This window comes from Xenopus laevis, chromosome 7L (assembly GCF_017654675.1).
Source record: "Xenopus laevis strain J_2021 chromosome 7L, Xenopus_laevis_v10.1, whole genome shotgun sequence".
NCBI classification, from domain to species: domain Eukaryota; kingdom Metazoa; phylum Chordata; class Amphibia; order Anura; family Pipidae; genus Xenopus; species Xenopus laevis.
In genome coordinates this window covers 56,171,984-56,189,096 of record NC_054383.1, presented here as the reverse complement: position 1 = coordinate 56,189,096, position 17,113 = coordinate 56,171,984, and the positions used below count along the sequence as shown (strand labels likewise).

Genomic DNA, 17,113 nt, shown 5'->3' with positions numbered 1-17,113 from the left:
ATGATAAAATTAACTGGTGTATTATAGTCCCTACAGGACCTTGCGCAATAACCTCCACTGCTTCAAATTAGCTTACAGTATTTATATAAAGAGCATTCGAGCTTTTGAAACACAGGCTGTACATATAGCCATTTGATTTTTGTTACGAACACATTTATTTACCTAACCATCTGAGTGGCTTAATGTGTACAATCAAGGATTGGAGAGCTGAAACCTCCAAATAAACACATTTTGTTTTACCAGGTACTCTGCTGGAAGACCCACCCCTTCCACAAGGGTCAAAAAAACATACATAAAGTATCAGCAGATCACTGAAATATTTAAGAAATGCAAGAATTTATTTAACCTTAAAACATACCAAAAGCGCAGTGGATGAAGAAGCTACCCATTCATGTAATTTCTCACTTTGAAACTTATGATGTCACTTACAGGAATGGGCTGGGGTCTTTAGCCACGCCTCTTCCTGACACTTGGGCACCTTTACTATATGGATTATCCAGTCTTATATCTATTCAAAGATACAGTAACATCAAACAATGATTGTTTTAAAGTAATACAAGTAATAAAAATATAATATAATGTTGCCCTGCACTGGTAAAACCGCTGTTTGCTTCAGAAACACTACTATTGTTTATATAAATAAGCTGCTGTGTAGCAATTGGGGGGCATTCAAAGGAGAAAAGGCTCATGTTACACAGCAGATAGCAGATAAGTTCTGTAGAACATAATGGTGTTATCTGTTATCCACTATTTAACCTGTGCCATATATCCTTTTTTTAATTTCCGCCATTGCTACATAGTAGCTTGTTTATATGAACTTTAGTAGTATTTCTGAAGCAAACACATCAGTTTTACCAGTGCAGGGCAACAGTACATGATATTTTCATTAATTTAAAACTTCCATTTTTTGGTGTTACTGTTCCTTTAATCTATATCACGATGTTAGGAGAAATGAAATATTGATATTATGTTCATTTGTGGGATGTTCTCAAGGCACTTTCTACTTATGCCTTAGATTGAGGCATGGAGTTAAAATTCCATGGGAAGCGTAGACAGCACTAAGTCAAGACACAAGTAAAATAAAACAGACACAAATTGTATGTAGGTGGAGATAAAAGGCCGCAGCTGATTTATTGTTAAATTCACAATAAATTACATTTACCTTTAGAATGCTGTTAGCTAACCAAAGAATGCTAACAGGAGCTTAATACACTAGCCAGCCTCTGCATAAATACCCAGCAGGCCGCTTTACATAAAGCCATGCCTCCAACAATCATAAAAACATAGCTGCGACAATAAAATTAAACATGTTAAAACCTATATTTCTTTTTTTTTTCTTTTTTTCTTTATTTATTTATGCACATAGACGAAAATCAACATAAATAAAACAATAAGGGGGGGAGGGTGGGTTTCAGACACCTCTACACACACAGGCTGTCCAACACGGAATGCCGGAGACCTGCTCCTTATATACCCACTCAGCCAGGTAAGTCCGTTATCTGTCACATATCCCACCAATCATAACCCTTAAACCTAAACCCCTGAAACCCAACTGAATATTTTAAACTTAACGGCTGCCACTTTCCCATGCTCATGTGGGCCTATAATCCCCCATAAAACATGGGAAGCGTAGACAGCACTAAGTCAAGACACAAGTAAAATTAAACAGACACAAATTGTAAGTAGGTGGAGATAAAAGGCCGCAGCTGATTTATTGTTAAATTCACAATAAATTACATTTACCTTTAGAATGCTGTTAGCTAACCAAAGAATGCTAACAGGAGCTTAATACACTAGCCAGCCTCTGCATAAATACCCAGCAGGCCGCTTTACATAAAGCCATGCCTCCAAGCCAAGACCAATTAACACATTACATTGGGCTTGGCCATACCCCACCAAGACAAGGCTCTTTCAAGGGCATCTTGAATGCCCATATTGAATATGTCCATCCCAATGTCAGACAAATGAACCCTATCAGCTGTATAAAGGCCCACTCCACTGTCATCCAACTCATGGTGTCTATGAACCAAAATATTGAGAGTTTTGGAAAACTTTGCCAAAGCAAAATTAAGCTTTTTACGACACTTTTCTAAAGGTCGAAGGTAGAAATTAAATATTGATATTATGTTCATTTGTGGGATGTTCTCAAGGCACTTTCTACTTATGCCTTAGATTGAGGCATGGAGTTAAAATTCCATTAGTCTTGTATCTCTGGTGGTATTTGATTTCTTTTCTCTGGCCATCCAGCCTGTTCTACTGTTTGTAATTTGTGTAATGTTGAGTCATCTTGTGTGTTTCTTCTAAGTTCCAAAATTGTGTCTGCTGACACAGGTTAAGTACCTAGTAAAATGAGTACATATGCTTTGATTTCTTCGGATGTTTTTTCTGTATTGGGTAGGTAAGCTCTTGTCAGCATGTCAGCAATATACACTTCCTTTCCTGTAACATATTTTACTTTGAGCTGATATTTTTTGCAAACACATTAAGGGGCATTTTACTAAGGGTCGAAATTCGAATTCAAAAAGACCAATCAAAGTTGTTTTTTTTCGTCGAATAGGTTCGTATTCAGTCGAATATGAATCAAAGGAATAGCGCATTCGATCCCAAGTTTTTTCCCCCCAAAAACTTAGATTTTTCCACCAATTGATAGGTTGTAGGAGGTCCCCCATAGGCTAAAACAGCAATTCGGCAGGTTTTATATGGTGAATGGTCGAAGTCGAATTTTTAAAGAGACAGTACATGATACATTTTGATATTCTAATTTTTTTTATTATTTTTTTCAAATTCTAATCGAATTCGGACTATTCCCTAGTCGAAGTACACAAAAGAAAATTCACCTCGACCTTTGATAAATCTGCCCCTAACAGTCTCTGAATTCTACTGGAGCACTGCTGAGTGGTTTCTTCATAATAGCCTCAAGAGGTTTATGATCTGTCTCAACTTATTTTCCATATTTAAACTGATGAAATCTTTCAACTCCAAAAATTATGGAGAGCATCTCTTTTTCTATCTGTGCATACCGCTTCTATGTGGTTGTCATGGCCTTTGAAGCATAAGCCACTGGCCTGTTATTTTGAAGTAGAACAGCTCTAAGACCACTTTGAGAAGCATCAACAGAGATTGTCACTGGTAAATTTATATCAAAATATTTAAGGACTGGAGCTTGTGTCAGCAACATTTTCAGCTTGCTGATGTTCTTCTTCCCATGTCCATATTACATCATCTCTACTAAGTTCGCAAAATGTTTTCTGAGAGATTTGGGATGAATTTACCTACAAAAGTAACGATTCCTAAGAATCTGTCTTATAGATTCCACTTTGCTTGGGTCCGGTTTTAGTCCCTCAGTTGACAAAATACTGTATGTCCCAAATATCTGATCTCTTTTAGACAATTTTGCATTTATCCTTGAGTTTAAAATTCTTTAGCCTTAGCACTTGGCTAAGACTCTCATCATGTTGTTCCTTTGTCTCTGCCCAAATCAATATACTGTATCATCAGTATAGGTATCCACAACTTCAATACCTTCAAACAGTTGCTTTAGTTTTATGAAAAACCTCTGGAGCAGATTTTAAACCAAATGGCATCCTGAGGTATATGTAGCGCCCAAATGGTGTATTAAATGTACACAAACATGAGCTATTGTCATCTAGCTTTATTTGCCAAAACCCAGAACTTGCAACCAGTACTGAAAATAATTTTGCTTTGTGGAGTTTGTTTGATTTCCTGATCTGTGGGAAGCTGATAATGTTCTCTCATTATTACTATGTTCAAGTCCCTGGAGTCCAAACACATCAAAACTACCATTGGGTTTTTCTACAGTTACTAATGGATTGACCCACTTTGTTGGCTATTCTTGCAATTACATTCAGTGTTTCCATTCTATTTAGTTCTTCCTTTAACTTGTCCTTTAACATGACTGGTATTTTGCTAGGAGTATACACTTTTCGGGAAATGCCTTCATTTACTTGTATAGTGTGCTCCCCCGCCAGACAGCCTATGCCTTAAAACACATATAATTCCTTACAGTTTATTGAGGAGATTGGTAAAATAAACACAGGTGCTGTAAAACACTAAATTAAGACTGTCAACATTCACAGGACAGAAAATCCCTGTTAAAGGAATGTTATTTGGAAGTTCTGCACAAGAATAAAAGGTACACCGTGCAATTTATAATTGTGAAAGAGGAAGTCACAACAATAGTTCTGCAAACCTGGGATGAAATGAATCTCATCCAGAGAGTGATGGCAATAAATGAGTGTGAAAATCTAAACATCCTTTCTGAATAGAAATTCATTTTTTAATCTCCTCAATTAACTCTAAGGAATTATATTTGATTTAACACCAGTATCCAGTTTAAAGCTGACAAACGTATTTGCTATTTTCAAAGTAACTTTCCATTCCTTTCATTGAGTCTGTGATTCCACCACACTATCAAATAAGCTAAAATGTTGCTCTGTATCCTCTACCGCATGCATTTTCTTAGATTTGCACATTTTTGCAAAATGGTTTGGTTTCTTAGTTGTCACACACTTTACCAACAACTGGGCAGTTCTGTGGTAAATGTTCAGTTCCACATATTTTACAATGGAACTTGCGGATTTTAGTTTCAGTTTGCTTGCTACTGTGCAAGTTTCAGAGTGTCCATGTGTTTGCTCTCCTGCATAAAGGCCTGTGTATTCTTATATTCCAGCATACATTTTAACTACACTTTTGTGGTTTCTGCTGCCACACATCACTGAACTGCTTTATCCAGACTCGGATCCATTTCTCTCAAAAGTCTCTTCTCAGGTTATCAGATGTAATGCCATATATAAGTCTCTCTGATAAGAGATTCCTGCAACTGTCTTAACTCCCCAAGACTTTGCTTTATTTTTTAGTTCAGTCACATAGTGAAGAATGGACATCTCCCTGCATTTATGTAAACAGATATCCATACCTCCCAACTGTCCTGTTTTCAGAGGGACAGTCCCTCTTTTGACAGCTCAACCCGCAGTCCCTCCTTTGTACTGGAAAGTCCAGATTTTCTCTGCACTGAACAGGCAGAAAAAGAAACAATGTTTCTAACTTAATTGGCTTTTGGCAGAGAGTCTAGAACAGCCATAGCTGCAGATAAGATACTTTTGTAACAATTTTGAGAAGCAAATAAGTAATTGTAACTATAAGATAACAGGTCTCTTGGGAGAAGTTACACTCACAGCTTAAATTCACCTTCATTAGGAAAACTGTAATAACTGGAAAAAAAACATAGAACCTTCCAAATTTTGTAAAATGAACGTGGTAATTGGGGGTGTGGCCACAAAAGTGGGCATGGTCAAAAAATCGCCGCACTACACATGGTAACTTTTTTTTGTCCCTTTTATTTCCAAAATGTTGGGAGGTATGTTATACCTCTCATATGTGATTTTTATTTTTATTTTTTTTGGGATTGCAGTATTTCTCAAATTTCTTCATAATACCTGATAATTCTGCAAATCCCATTGATCCTCTTCTGTTGCAAATGTGAATGTATTATTTATATTTCCAAAGCATCTTCCTCTGTCACATGTAAAAATAGAGAAGATTGTACCTGAGCAGGTTTACTTGTTCCTCCTGTGGCAGAAAAGTATAATTCAAAGCACTGATGAAATCTCTAATTTTCTGATAGATTTCCTTGTAGAATGTTCAGACCTGCAGGTGGTTTAAGGTTATCCATCTTTTATGTTTCCTGCAGCCACATGTCTAGCACTATGTATTATGTTTTTCCGTGTATTGCAATCGGCACACAGAGACACAGATCTGTTCAGTCTGATTTACTCTCCTACTTCCATGTCCTACTTCCATGTCCAGGAACTACATTCCACAACATATGCATGTGTTAAGTGGAGTGATAGCATGACATATACTATCTATGGGCACAATGTATAAAATGAAGGTATACTGTATGTCTCCCTTAAAGGGGAACTAAAGTCTAAAATAGAATAATGCTAGAAATGCTGTATTTTGTTTACTGAACATGAACTTACTGCACCAGAAGCCTAATTAAAAAAATTATTTATGCTTTCAAAGTTGGCCACAGGGGGCTGCCATTTTATAACTTTGTTAAAAATCATTGCAAGACCAAGACTACGCACATGCTCAGTGTGGTCTGGGCTTTTGTTGGGAGGTTAAGCTTACAGATCGTCATAAATTATCAAAACGGCAGATATCTGCCATAGAAGCAGATACAGCAAGACTGATTAATCAGAATATGCAGACTGCACTGGGTCTGTGGATACAAATCTCTACACGGTCGCCGGCTGCTCTACAGGGAAACAAACAAAGCTGATTGAGTTCTGGAAATTGAAAGTATGATCAGTTTCTCTGCAGAGCAGTTAAGGACCGTCTGAAGTTTCCTATCTGCAGAAGTCAGAGCAAGTAAAATGAAGGGGGAATTTCACGGTATACAGTCAGGTTTCTTATAAAAACAGTAGACATTTTTTAATCAAAGTATATTGGAGATTGCTTTTTCATTTTTTGGCCTTTACCTCCCCTTTAAAGCTGGCCAAAGACACAAATACCATCTTACGAAACAAAGGTTTATACAATTTTTGGCGGTATGTGACGTGTAATAAAACTTGAAGGGGGGTCTCCAAATAGTAAGAGTTACTCACCACATAAGGGAGGAGGTCCAGAGCCAACAACCTGTCTCTAAATGTAGACAAAACAAAGGAGATAGTTGTTGACTTTAGGAAGACTAGGAGTGACCAACTGCCACACTGTACATCGACGGCTCTAATGTGGAGATCGTCAAAAGCACCAAATTCCTTGGTTATCACTTGGTGGAGAACCTCACCTGGTCCCACAACACCAGCTACTTAGCTAAGAAAGCCAACAGCGCCTCTACTTCCTGCGCAAGCCATAATCAAAACCTTCTACATAGGGACTATCAAGAGCATCCTGAGCAGCTGTATCACGGTCTAGGCAGGTAACTGTACTGTCATGGAGCGCAAGACCCTACAGAGGATAGTGAAGACAGCAGAGAAGATCATAGGTGTCTCTCTTCCTTCCATCACAGACATTTACACCACTCGCTGCATCTGTAAAGCCACCAGCATTGTGGCTAATCCAACACTCCCCTCACACTCACTGTTCACACTCCTGCCATCTGGAAAAAGGTACCGAAGCATTAGGGACTTCACTACCAGACTGTGTAAAAGTTTCTTCCCCCAAGCCATAAGGCTCCTGAATAATCAGAGACTGGATAGATCTCTCTCAGACACACACTCCCTCTGACCTTACTATATACCACAACGTTACACAGCCACTGTATGTCATTGTATAAATAAATAGCCATTGGATACAATTGTTCTCTATGAGCACATCTGCACTTTATCATGTTCTTACTACTATCATATCACAATGATGCACCTATCATGTCTGACGTTAAGCATTATTTACTTTAACATATTACATCTGCTGAGTGTGCACTGTCTTGTCCTGTCCGTGCACTATGCTGTCCTGTCTTGCAGGAGTTGCATATTTTTGCACTTGCACTTTATTGTCTGTTTGTCCGGCATTTCTCCTCCTTTCACTCTCATGCTTCATAAAACATTTTTCACTACCTCCTCCGGCAAATCCCACTTCTATACAAATCTCAGCCTCCCTTCTCTCCTCTCTTTCCCTCTCCACACATGAAGTTTATAAAGTACTCTGTTTAGCTATTCCACAAAACTCCTCCTTTTCATACAAACGAAGGACTTATAAATCCCACTCACACTTAGTCTATCTTTCCTTTCTATTGCTGGCAGCTGGGGACATTTCCCCAAACCCTGGCCCTTACCCCATCCCAGTTATATCACGACCACGAGCTCCTTCTCTCCGGAGCAAATTCCAACAGTACAGAACTCCTATACCCAAAAACCCAGTTAATCTTTCATGTGCTCTCTGGAATGCCAGATCTGTCTGCAACAAGCTCACCGCTATACACGACCATTTCATTGCAAATTCCTTTAACCTACTCGCACTTACTGAAACCTGGCTTTCTCCTATTGACACCGCCTCACCTGCTGCCCTGTCCTATGGGGGCCTACACCTTACTCATACTCCCAGACCTGGTAACAGACCTGGAGGTGGGATAGGTTTGCTTCTCTCTCCCCGCTGTACTTTTAAAGTTCTTCCACCTGTTCCCTCTCTATCATTCTCCTCATTTGAGGCTCACTGCATTAGGCTGTTTTCTCCCGTTTCACTCTGCATTGCTGTTATATATCGACCACCAGGACCAACTGCACAATTTCTGGACAACTTTGCTGCCTGGCTTCCTTACTTTCTTTCATCTAACATCCCATCCATCATATTAGGTGACTTTAATATACCCGTTAACAACATTAACAACTCTTCTGTCTCTAAACTTCTTTCACTAACCTCCTCCCTAGGCTTATCTTTGTGCTCAGACTCCCCCTCTCACTCCAATGGTAATGCTCTGGATCTCATATTTACCAGACTCTGTTCAACAATCAATTTTACTAACTCACCATTTCCCCTCTCTGATCACAATATGCTCACATTTCAACTCTCAATAACTCCCTCCTCACCCCCTGCTATTCCCCAAACACGTACTTACCGTGACTTGTAAGCTGTAGACGTGTCACATCTCTCTTCTTCCTTTGACTCTCTTCACTCTAATATCTCAGCCATCTCATGTCCTAATGTGGCTACCTCTGTCTACTATAGTACTCTCACCACTGCCCTAAATGAGCTTGCTCCTATAAAAACTAAACGTTCTAGACCCAAACCACTACAACCTTGGCATACTGCTCATACAAAAGCGCTCCAAAGACACTCACGTGCACTTGAGCGTCGCTGGCGCAAATCCCGTTCAGAATCAGACTTTTGGAGCTACAAATCTGCCCTGCGCTCCTTTAACACCAGCCTCTTCCAAGCCAAACAAACATACTTTACTTCACTCATTAACTCCCTTTCTAAAAAACCAGCACAACTTTTCTCCACCTTTAACACTCTCCTTTCCCCTTCTCCACCCCCTCCATGCACATCTGTCTCTGCTCAAGATATTGCTGAGCACTTCAAAAACAAAATTGACACTATCAGAAGGGACATTACACTACTCAACCCCCCTAGACTTCCACCACCCTCCCTCCACACTCCCCAGTCTCTCCTGTGCTCCTTCACCCCTGTCACTGATAAGGAAGTCTCAAAGCTTTTGGCCTCTTCTCACCTTACCACCTGCCCGCTTGATCCAATTCCCTCAAAACTTCTCCGCAGTAGATCACCCTCTCCTCCTCCAGTCCCTCCAGTCACTTGGCCTTCGTGACACAGCCCTGTCCTGGTTCTCTTCTTACATCACCAATCGTTCCTTCAGTGTCTCCTACAATGGAGTATCATCTTCTCCCCTACCTCTTTCTGTTGGAGTTCCCCAAGGCTCTGTCCTGGGACCATTACTATTCTCCCTCTATACTTCCTCCCTTGGCAAATTAATAAATTCTTATGGTTTCCACTACCACCTCTATGCTGACGATACTCAGATCTATCTCTCATCTCCTGATCTCAACCCAGAACTCCTAACTCGCATCTCCTCCTGCCTGTCCGCTATCTCTACCTGGATGTCGCAACGCTACCTTAAATTAAACCTCTCTAAAACTGAAATGGTTCTCTGTCCTCCAACTAACACCAGTAGCATCCCCGAAGTATCCATCATCCATTAACAATTCCACTATCACCCCCTCTCCCCAGGCCCGGTGCCTTGGGGTTATCCTAGATTCTGCCCTGTCATTCACTCCTCATATCCAGTCACTTACTAAATCTTGTCACTTCCACCTAAGGAACATATCCAAAGTACGATCATTTATCACCCAAGACGCTGCCAAAATTCTTATTCACTCTCTCATCATATCGCGTCTAGACTACTGTAACTCTCTTTTAATTGGCCTCCCCCTCCAGAGACTGTCACCTCTCCAGTCCATAATGAACACTGCTGCGAGGCTTATACACCTCAGCAACCGCTCCTCCTCTGCCTCGCCATTCTGTCAATCCCTGCACTGGCTTCCGTTACCTTTCAGAATCAAATTCAAATTAATGACACTGACTTTCAAAGCACTTCATAACTCTGCCCCACCCTACATCTCTGAACTCATCTCTATATACTCACCCACTCGCTTACTACGCTCCTCTACCGACCTACTACTCAACTCTTCTCTCATTACCTCCTCACATGCTCGCATTCAAGATTTTGCAAGGGCTGCACCCCTCCTCTGGAATGTTCTCCCACGGTCTGTCCGACTTTCTCCCAACCTTTCTGCTTTCAAGAAATCTCTGAAAACGCACTTCTTTCGAGAAGCCTACCCTCACTCTGCTTAACTACCAAACGCAACACCACATACAATACCACATTTCTCACCCACTTAATTCGATCTTGCCCACTCCCACACCTTGTGTATTTCTCCCTTCCCTTTAGACTGTATGCCTATGCATAGGGCCTTCCTCACCTTTTTGTACCTGTATTGATTGTGATGTTTGTTACTCCATATATTCTATGTATTTAATTCATGTGATGTAGTTGTATAATCACATTTACTTTACAGTGCTACTCAATATGTTGGCGCTATATAAATACATGTTAATAATAATAATAATAATACGTTGATGTTGTGTGTAGCACCATGGTCCAAGAGGAATGTTGTTTCGTTTCACTGTGTACTGTACAAACAAATATGAATGAAATGACAAACTCACTCTTGACTTGACTCTTGCACTGCCCTCAGCACGGGGATCGGACAAACCGAAAATTCTTTGAGGCAGGCACTCCAAAAAAGGCAATCTTCCACCAGGCAGTTGAATCAAAGTGTAACAATTTATTGTGTCCACAGCCTTAAGTGTTTTTTGTTATAAACACTTAGTCATAGGCCAAGTGTGTGAAGTGTCCAGATATTTTCCGTATAATGACGATCGGTTAAATTGAATAATTTATATTGGCTAACGACAAGATCTCTGCATGTATTTGCCTATCTGACGATATCAATGGGAGACTGCTACAACTATTTGTCGGACATAACTTTCATACGATTGCTGTCTGTCAATTGCTGACAGACGTGATTTGTTCTCTTTACTACTTTATATTAATCTGATTGGTTAGTTGCAGGTCGGAAGATTGGCACGGACGATTGTTCATCCAACATAGTCTAATAATCTGCACTATGGCCATCTTAAGGCTCTTTGCCAGGGATGGGCTGCACCTCAATCATTATGGTGCAGCTGCTTTTGGGCAAAGAATGATGGAGACGGATTGGAGGAGATTTTAAACTAGGCATGGGGGGAGGGTGTAGTGAATAATTCTGTGGAAGATAGGTTAGACGAGGTAGTGGGCATAGTAAAGGAAAATGGGAAAGGAGACTTGGTTGGGGGTACTGAGAGCAGTAGTTTTTTGGCTGCTGGGATCAGTGACTCCCATCCCATTTGAAAGCTGTAAAGAGTCAGAAGAGGAAAATAAATTATAAAGACCAACTAAAAGCTTGCTAATAACAGGCCATTCTAGAACATACTAAAAGTTAACCTGAAGGTGAACCACCACTTTAAGTACTGCAGATATATTACATGCATGAAAAACAATAATGGCACACACTGAAAGATAAACAGATACTGATAAACTAAAGGCATTGTTACCATTGCAGTCTATAAAAACATTATAAAATAAATTACTGTTTAAAAGAATGCCTTTCAAATTAAGTGGAGGTTAGCACTCACACTGGTTGCCTATTTCCCAGGGACAGAGCTACAAAAACTTTCCTTTTAAAACTCAGCTACACAAATATATTTTTAATAGTAACACTTGTAAACATTATTATTGACACCATATTCTGAGATTGTTTACCCAAACATTGCCTTTCATGAGTCATACAATATCTCATTAAATATTAGTGATAATGGCACAAAAAAAAACATATTCTGAGATTGTTTACCAAACATTGCCTTTCCTGAGTCATACAATAACTCATTAAATATTAAAGTGATACTGACTAAATTACTTTTTTAAAATATGAATGTAAATTAAGTTACCTATAGGTCATGCTGTTTTTTTTTGCTGAGAGGTTTGTTTTTGTAAGTAATTGTTAGTTAAATTTCTTAAACCTGACTTTTGCCAATCTGACTGTCCCATCTCAGCCTGTTAAAGTTTCTAATGCTAACAGACTCCACCTGCACAAATATGGCAGCCCCCAAATAGGCAATCACAGGGAGACAGATAGGTAATGTAAAAGCATCGGGCAAATATTTTAAGAGTTATTATAAGAAGCATACAAAGTCAATTTTATGGTTGCTGTGAAAAATGTTAAATTTCCAGGGGCATGAAATCACTTTAATGTTTGCAGTCTAGGAAGTATTACTCTCTAGAGATGCTTTTTTTCCCATCACACAGGAATCCATTAAAGAGTATTCAACACAAATTTAGCCCAGAATAGCTCAATCCAATAGATTTTTGCAGATAAATCAGTGGGAGAGCTGCTCCAATGAATTATCTCAGTAAGTCTATTGCTCTGCCAGGAAAGGAAAGGCAGAAAAGATGCTCTTTAATGAAGAGTTGAGCTAACCCAGCCGCAGAAAGAAGTTTCTTCAAAGTAATGAAATGGGCCATCTTGGAGAACCGGTCTACTACTACTAGAATAGTAGTCATCTCCAGGGATTTAGGCAGGTCCACAATGAAGTCCATAGCTAGATCTACCCAAAGTTGAGTAGGTATAGGTAAGGGTTGAAGAAGACCACATGGTAATGACCGAGGAGTCTTTTGTTGTGCACACACAGTGCAGGCTGAGACAAATAGCTTAACATCTTTAGGCAAAGACGGCCACCAACAATACCTAGAAATGAAGTTGTGCATCATCTTGATGCCGGGATGTCTGGAAATCTTAGAAGAATGGGCCCATTTGAGGACTTGAACAACCCTTTGCTGAGGAACAAAAATCTTGCCAGGAGGACACTTAGAAGGAGATTCCCCATTAGACAAATTAGAGCATGAAAGGGAAGTAGGAGCGAGCAATAGGTCAGGGGATATAATAGGAGCGGGTGGGATTGGATTCACCTCGCTCTGAACCAGACATCTAGACAAGGCATCCGCCTTTGTATTCTTGGAACCGGGACGATCGGAAATAAAGTTGAACCTGGAGAAAAATAAAGCCCAACGAGCCTCATGAGGATTGAGTCTTCTAGCTGAAGAAATGTACTCAAGGTTCTTATGATCAGTTAAGATAGTAATAGGCTCATTAGCTCCTTCTAACAGATGACTCCACTCCTCCAATGCAAGCTTAATAGACAAAAGCTCACGGTTGCCCACATCGTAATTTCTCTCAGCAGGAGACAGTTTGTGAGAAAAATGGGCACAGGGATGAAGAGTTCCCTGAAATTCAGCACATTGAGACAAAAAGGCCCCAACTCCCACCTCCTAAGCATCAACCTCCAGGATTAAGGATTGGAGCGGAACTAAACAGTCTCTTAAGAATCAAAAATGCCTCCTGTGTTTGTGGAGTCCAAGACAAGTTAAAAGGTTTCTTTGTGCGAGCCGTAATGGGAGCCACAGTCTGGGAAAAATTCTTGATTAACTTGCGATAAAAATTGGCAAATCCCACAAAACGTTGAATAGCCTTTAGGCCAGTGGGAACAGGCCAGTCAAGGACAGCAGACACCTTGGCAGTGTCCATCTCAAAGCCAGACTAAGAAATGATGTAACCCAGAAATGGAATTGTGGATTTGTGAAATTCACACTTCTCAAGCTTAGCATAGAGACAATTCTCCCTTAACTTGATTAAAACCTGTCTCACTTGAGAAATATGCTTAGATATCGAGAAATAAAGAACCAAGATATTGTCTAGATAAACAATGACACAAGTCTGTAGAAACCCCCGAAGGATGTCACTGATGAGAACTTGAAAGACAGCAGGGGCGTTACACAGGCCAAACAACATGACCAAGTATTCAAAATGACCCATCTCAGATGTTGAAGGCCATCTTCCACTCATCTGATGAATATGAATAAGGTTGTACGTCCCCCGAAGGTCCAACTTGGTAAAGATCTTAGTCTATCAAATATTCGGGAATTAAAGGCAAAGGGTAACGATTCTTAATCGTTATTTTGTTCCGAGCACGATAATCAATACAAGGTCTAAGAGTACCATCCTTCTTTTGAACAAAAAAGAAACCAGCTCCAGCTAGAGATGTACATTTTCTGATGAAGCCCTTTGACAGATTCTAAAATATATTCCTTCAAGGCTTGGGTTTCTGGTACAGACAACGGGCGGAATGGAACCAAATCAATTGGATAATCGTAGGAATGATGTGATGGAAGAATTTCTCTTTTCAAAAACTTCAGCAAAGTCCTTATAGGCCAGTGTAAGAAGAGGATCAGACCAAGGAAGCAAGGAGGAAGCAGCCACTGGAATAACTGATGCAGACATACAATTTGAAATACAAAACCAACTCCAATCCTTGAGTTCCCCAGTGGATGAGTCAATGGACCGGTTATGAAACCGGAACCAAGGAAATCATAGAATTATGGGGGTCTCGGGACACTGAATAATAAGGAAAGAGATCTCTTCATGCAACCTGCCAACCCGAATCAGGACCGGGGAAGTAGTGGTGGTGAGGACACTAGGCGAGATCAGTCTGCCATCCATAGCTCGGGCGACAGAGAAATCTTAAGAGGCACCAGACTTATACCACAGGATTTAGCAAATGAACAATTGATAAAATTTCCTGCTGCTCCGGAGTCCACAAAGGCTTGGCAGGTAGACATACCAGACAAGGTAGAGAGGGAAGCAGGGAGAAACCAACGAGATCTGTAAGAAGCTGGGAGTGCAGAAATCCTGCCTAGGGGAGACTCCCCCCTCACACCTAGGCTGGAGCGTTTCTCGACCACTGAGGTCTTGTGGGACAGGTTCTAACAAGATGTCCAGTGAAGCCGCAATACATGCAAAGTCCGGACGTTCTTCTGCGGGTTCTCTCCTAAGGGGTTAAGCGAGTTGCCCCAATCTGCATAGGTTTGTCCTGAACCAGAAGAGTAGGGAGCACAGAAGGAGGAAAGTCAGATCTAACCAATGTAGACACAGCAGGTTTACAGGTACGAAGCGTAAGCGGTGACTTCTCTCTCATCCGAGAATCAATCTTGACAATAAAAACAACAAATTTGTCAAATGAAGTAGGTAGATCCCGAGTTACCAGCTCATCATTAAGATCCTCATGAAGCCCCCTCCAGAAAGCTGCAATAAATGCATCATTATTCCAAGACACTTCAGAGTCCGAAAGTTAATGGCATATTCGGATCCTTGATAGATTTTCATGAGCCGATCTGACGCATTCAGTTTTCGACCCGGAACATCAAAAATTTGACGAAAGGTGGAAAGGAAAGCTGTGGAGTCATGTACAGTGGATCATCTCTGTCCAGTAATGGAGAAGCCCAAGCAAGGGCCTTTCCCTGCAAAAGAGCAATAATATGAGCAACCTTAGATTTCTCGGTCGCAAATTGATCAGGGGCCATTTTGAACTGGATTTTGTACTGCGTCAAATCCTCGATAAGCGTCCGGATCACCCCCAAAATGGACAGGAGCAAGAACCTTGGGAACCTTTGGAGGTGCAGGCTGTGGGAAATGAGCCGAAAAGACGGGGCTCCGATGGTCCCAGAAATCTGGCTGGTCTCTAAACGGGAGGTGATGTGCTGCAGGGCCTGAGCAAGATGATTTGGCCCAAGCTAACTAACATACTAGTATTCGGAACCTTCAGTGATTTCGGGTACCAAGAGATGCAGAGGACACCCCTGCAGGTTCCAGTGTTCACCAAAGCCTTTTTGGGGCCCTGGACTTTCTGCTATGGAACCAAACAAGAAGTAGTGCAAAAATAGCAACATGTCCAAAAACAAGGTACCGGCAAGGATTAGGAAAAGACGTAGTTGAAGTTCAGGCAAAGAGATTCGAGGCAGGCGGCAGGAATCTAAGTCAGTCAGGTAGAGTCAAAAACCAGAAATTCAAGCAGCAAAAAACAGAAATTCAACGCTTCGGCAGGATCAGCTAACTGAAGCCAGCTTGGGCACTGCCAAAATGGTGGACAGGGCTTTTAAGGCTATTTTGGCGCCACAGATTTCAAAGTCTAGTGCCAGCGTCACTTCAGCTGGCACCCGGAAGTGCGCACCTGCAGACGAAGAGAGAGGCACCGGGAGGTAAGAGACAGAGAACATCTCCCGGCGTGTCTCACACTGACCCTCTGTAGAAATGACAATGTGTAGACAAGAGCAAAGTTTAAAAGAAAAGCCTACTGTATTTCCATAATACAAAGCTGAGGATTATACTTGGTAAAGCAGGTCAGAGGAATAGAATGTTATTAGAAGGCAAAAGAACTTAATTCGGTCTCTCTGAAGCATTTGCAGGATACGTGAGAAAAAAAGCACTGTATTCTCTAGCAACCTTATGTTTTTTGGAATGTGTTCAGTGGCATAATGCAACAGAAAAAAAAGCCATGTATCCAGAAAGCTCCAAATTACAGGGAGGCCATCTCCTATAGCAGTGCTGTCCAACTTCTGTGGTACAGAGGGCCTGAATTTTTCTGGCCTATGTGGTGGAGGGCCGATGTTGACCACGCCCTGTTTTAAACCACACCCACTTTAAACCACACACATGTAACCACAAGATATGTCAACATTAATGGTGGTAGCACATAAAAAAAAAAACAAATCGTTGGTGCTCACTGCAGAGATATCACTCATATGTGAAAAAAATTTAAAGGAAAACTATACCCCCAAAATGAATACTTGAGCAACAGTTTATATCAAATTAGGTGGCATATTAAAGAATCTTATCAAACTGGAATATATATTTAAGTAAATATTGCCCTTTTACATCTCCTGCCTTGAACTACCATTTTGCGATGGTCTCTGTGCTGCCTCAGAGATCACCTGACCAGAAATACTACAACTTTAACAGGAAGAAGTGTGGAAGCAAAAAGAACTCTGTCGGTTAATTGGCTCATGTGACCTAACATTTATGGTGTTTGTGTGCACCGTGAATCATATAATCCCAGGAGGCTGCCCTTATTTTTTTAAAATGGCAATTTTCTATTTATGATTACACAATATGAAAATGCTTTATTTGCATGAAGCAGGGTTTTACAT

General features: G+C 40.7%; 1 protein-coding gene across 17 annotated transcripts in view; it reads right to left on the bottom strand.

Moving 5' to 3' along the window:
• Nucleotides 1-17,113, bottom strand: part of kcnma1.L (potassium calcium-activated channel subfamily M alpha 1 L homeolog) — a 673,250-nt gene that overhangs the window by 408,380 nt on the left and 247,757 nt on the right.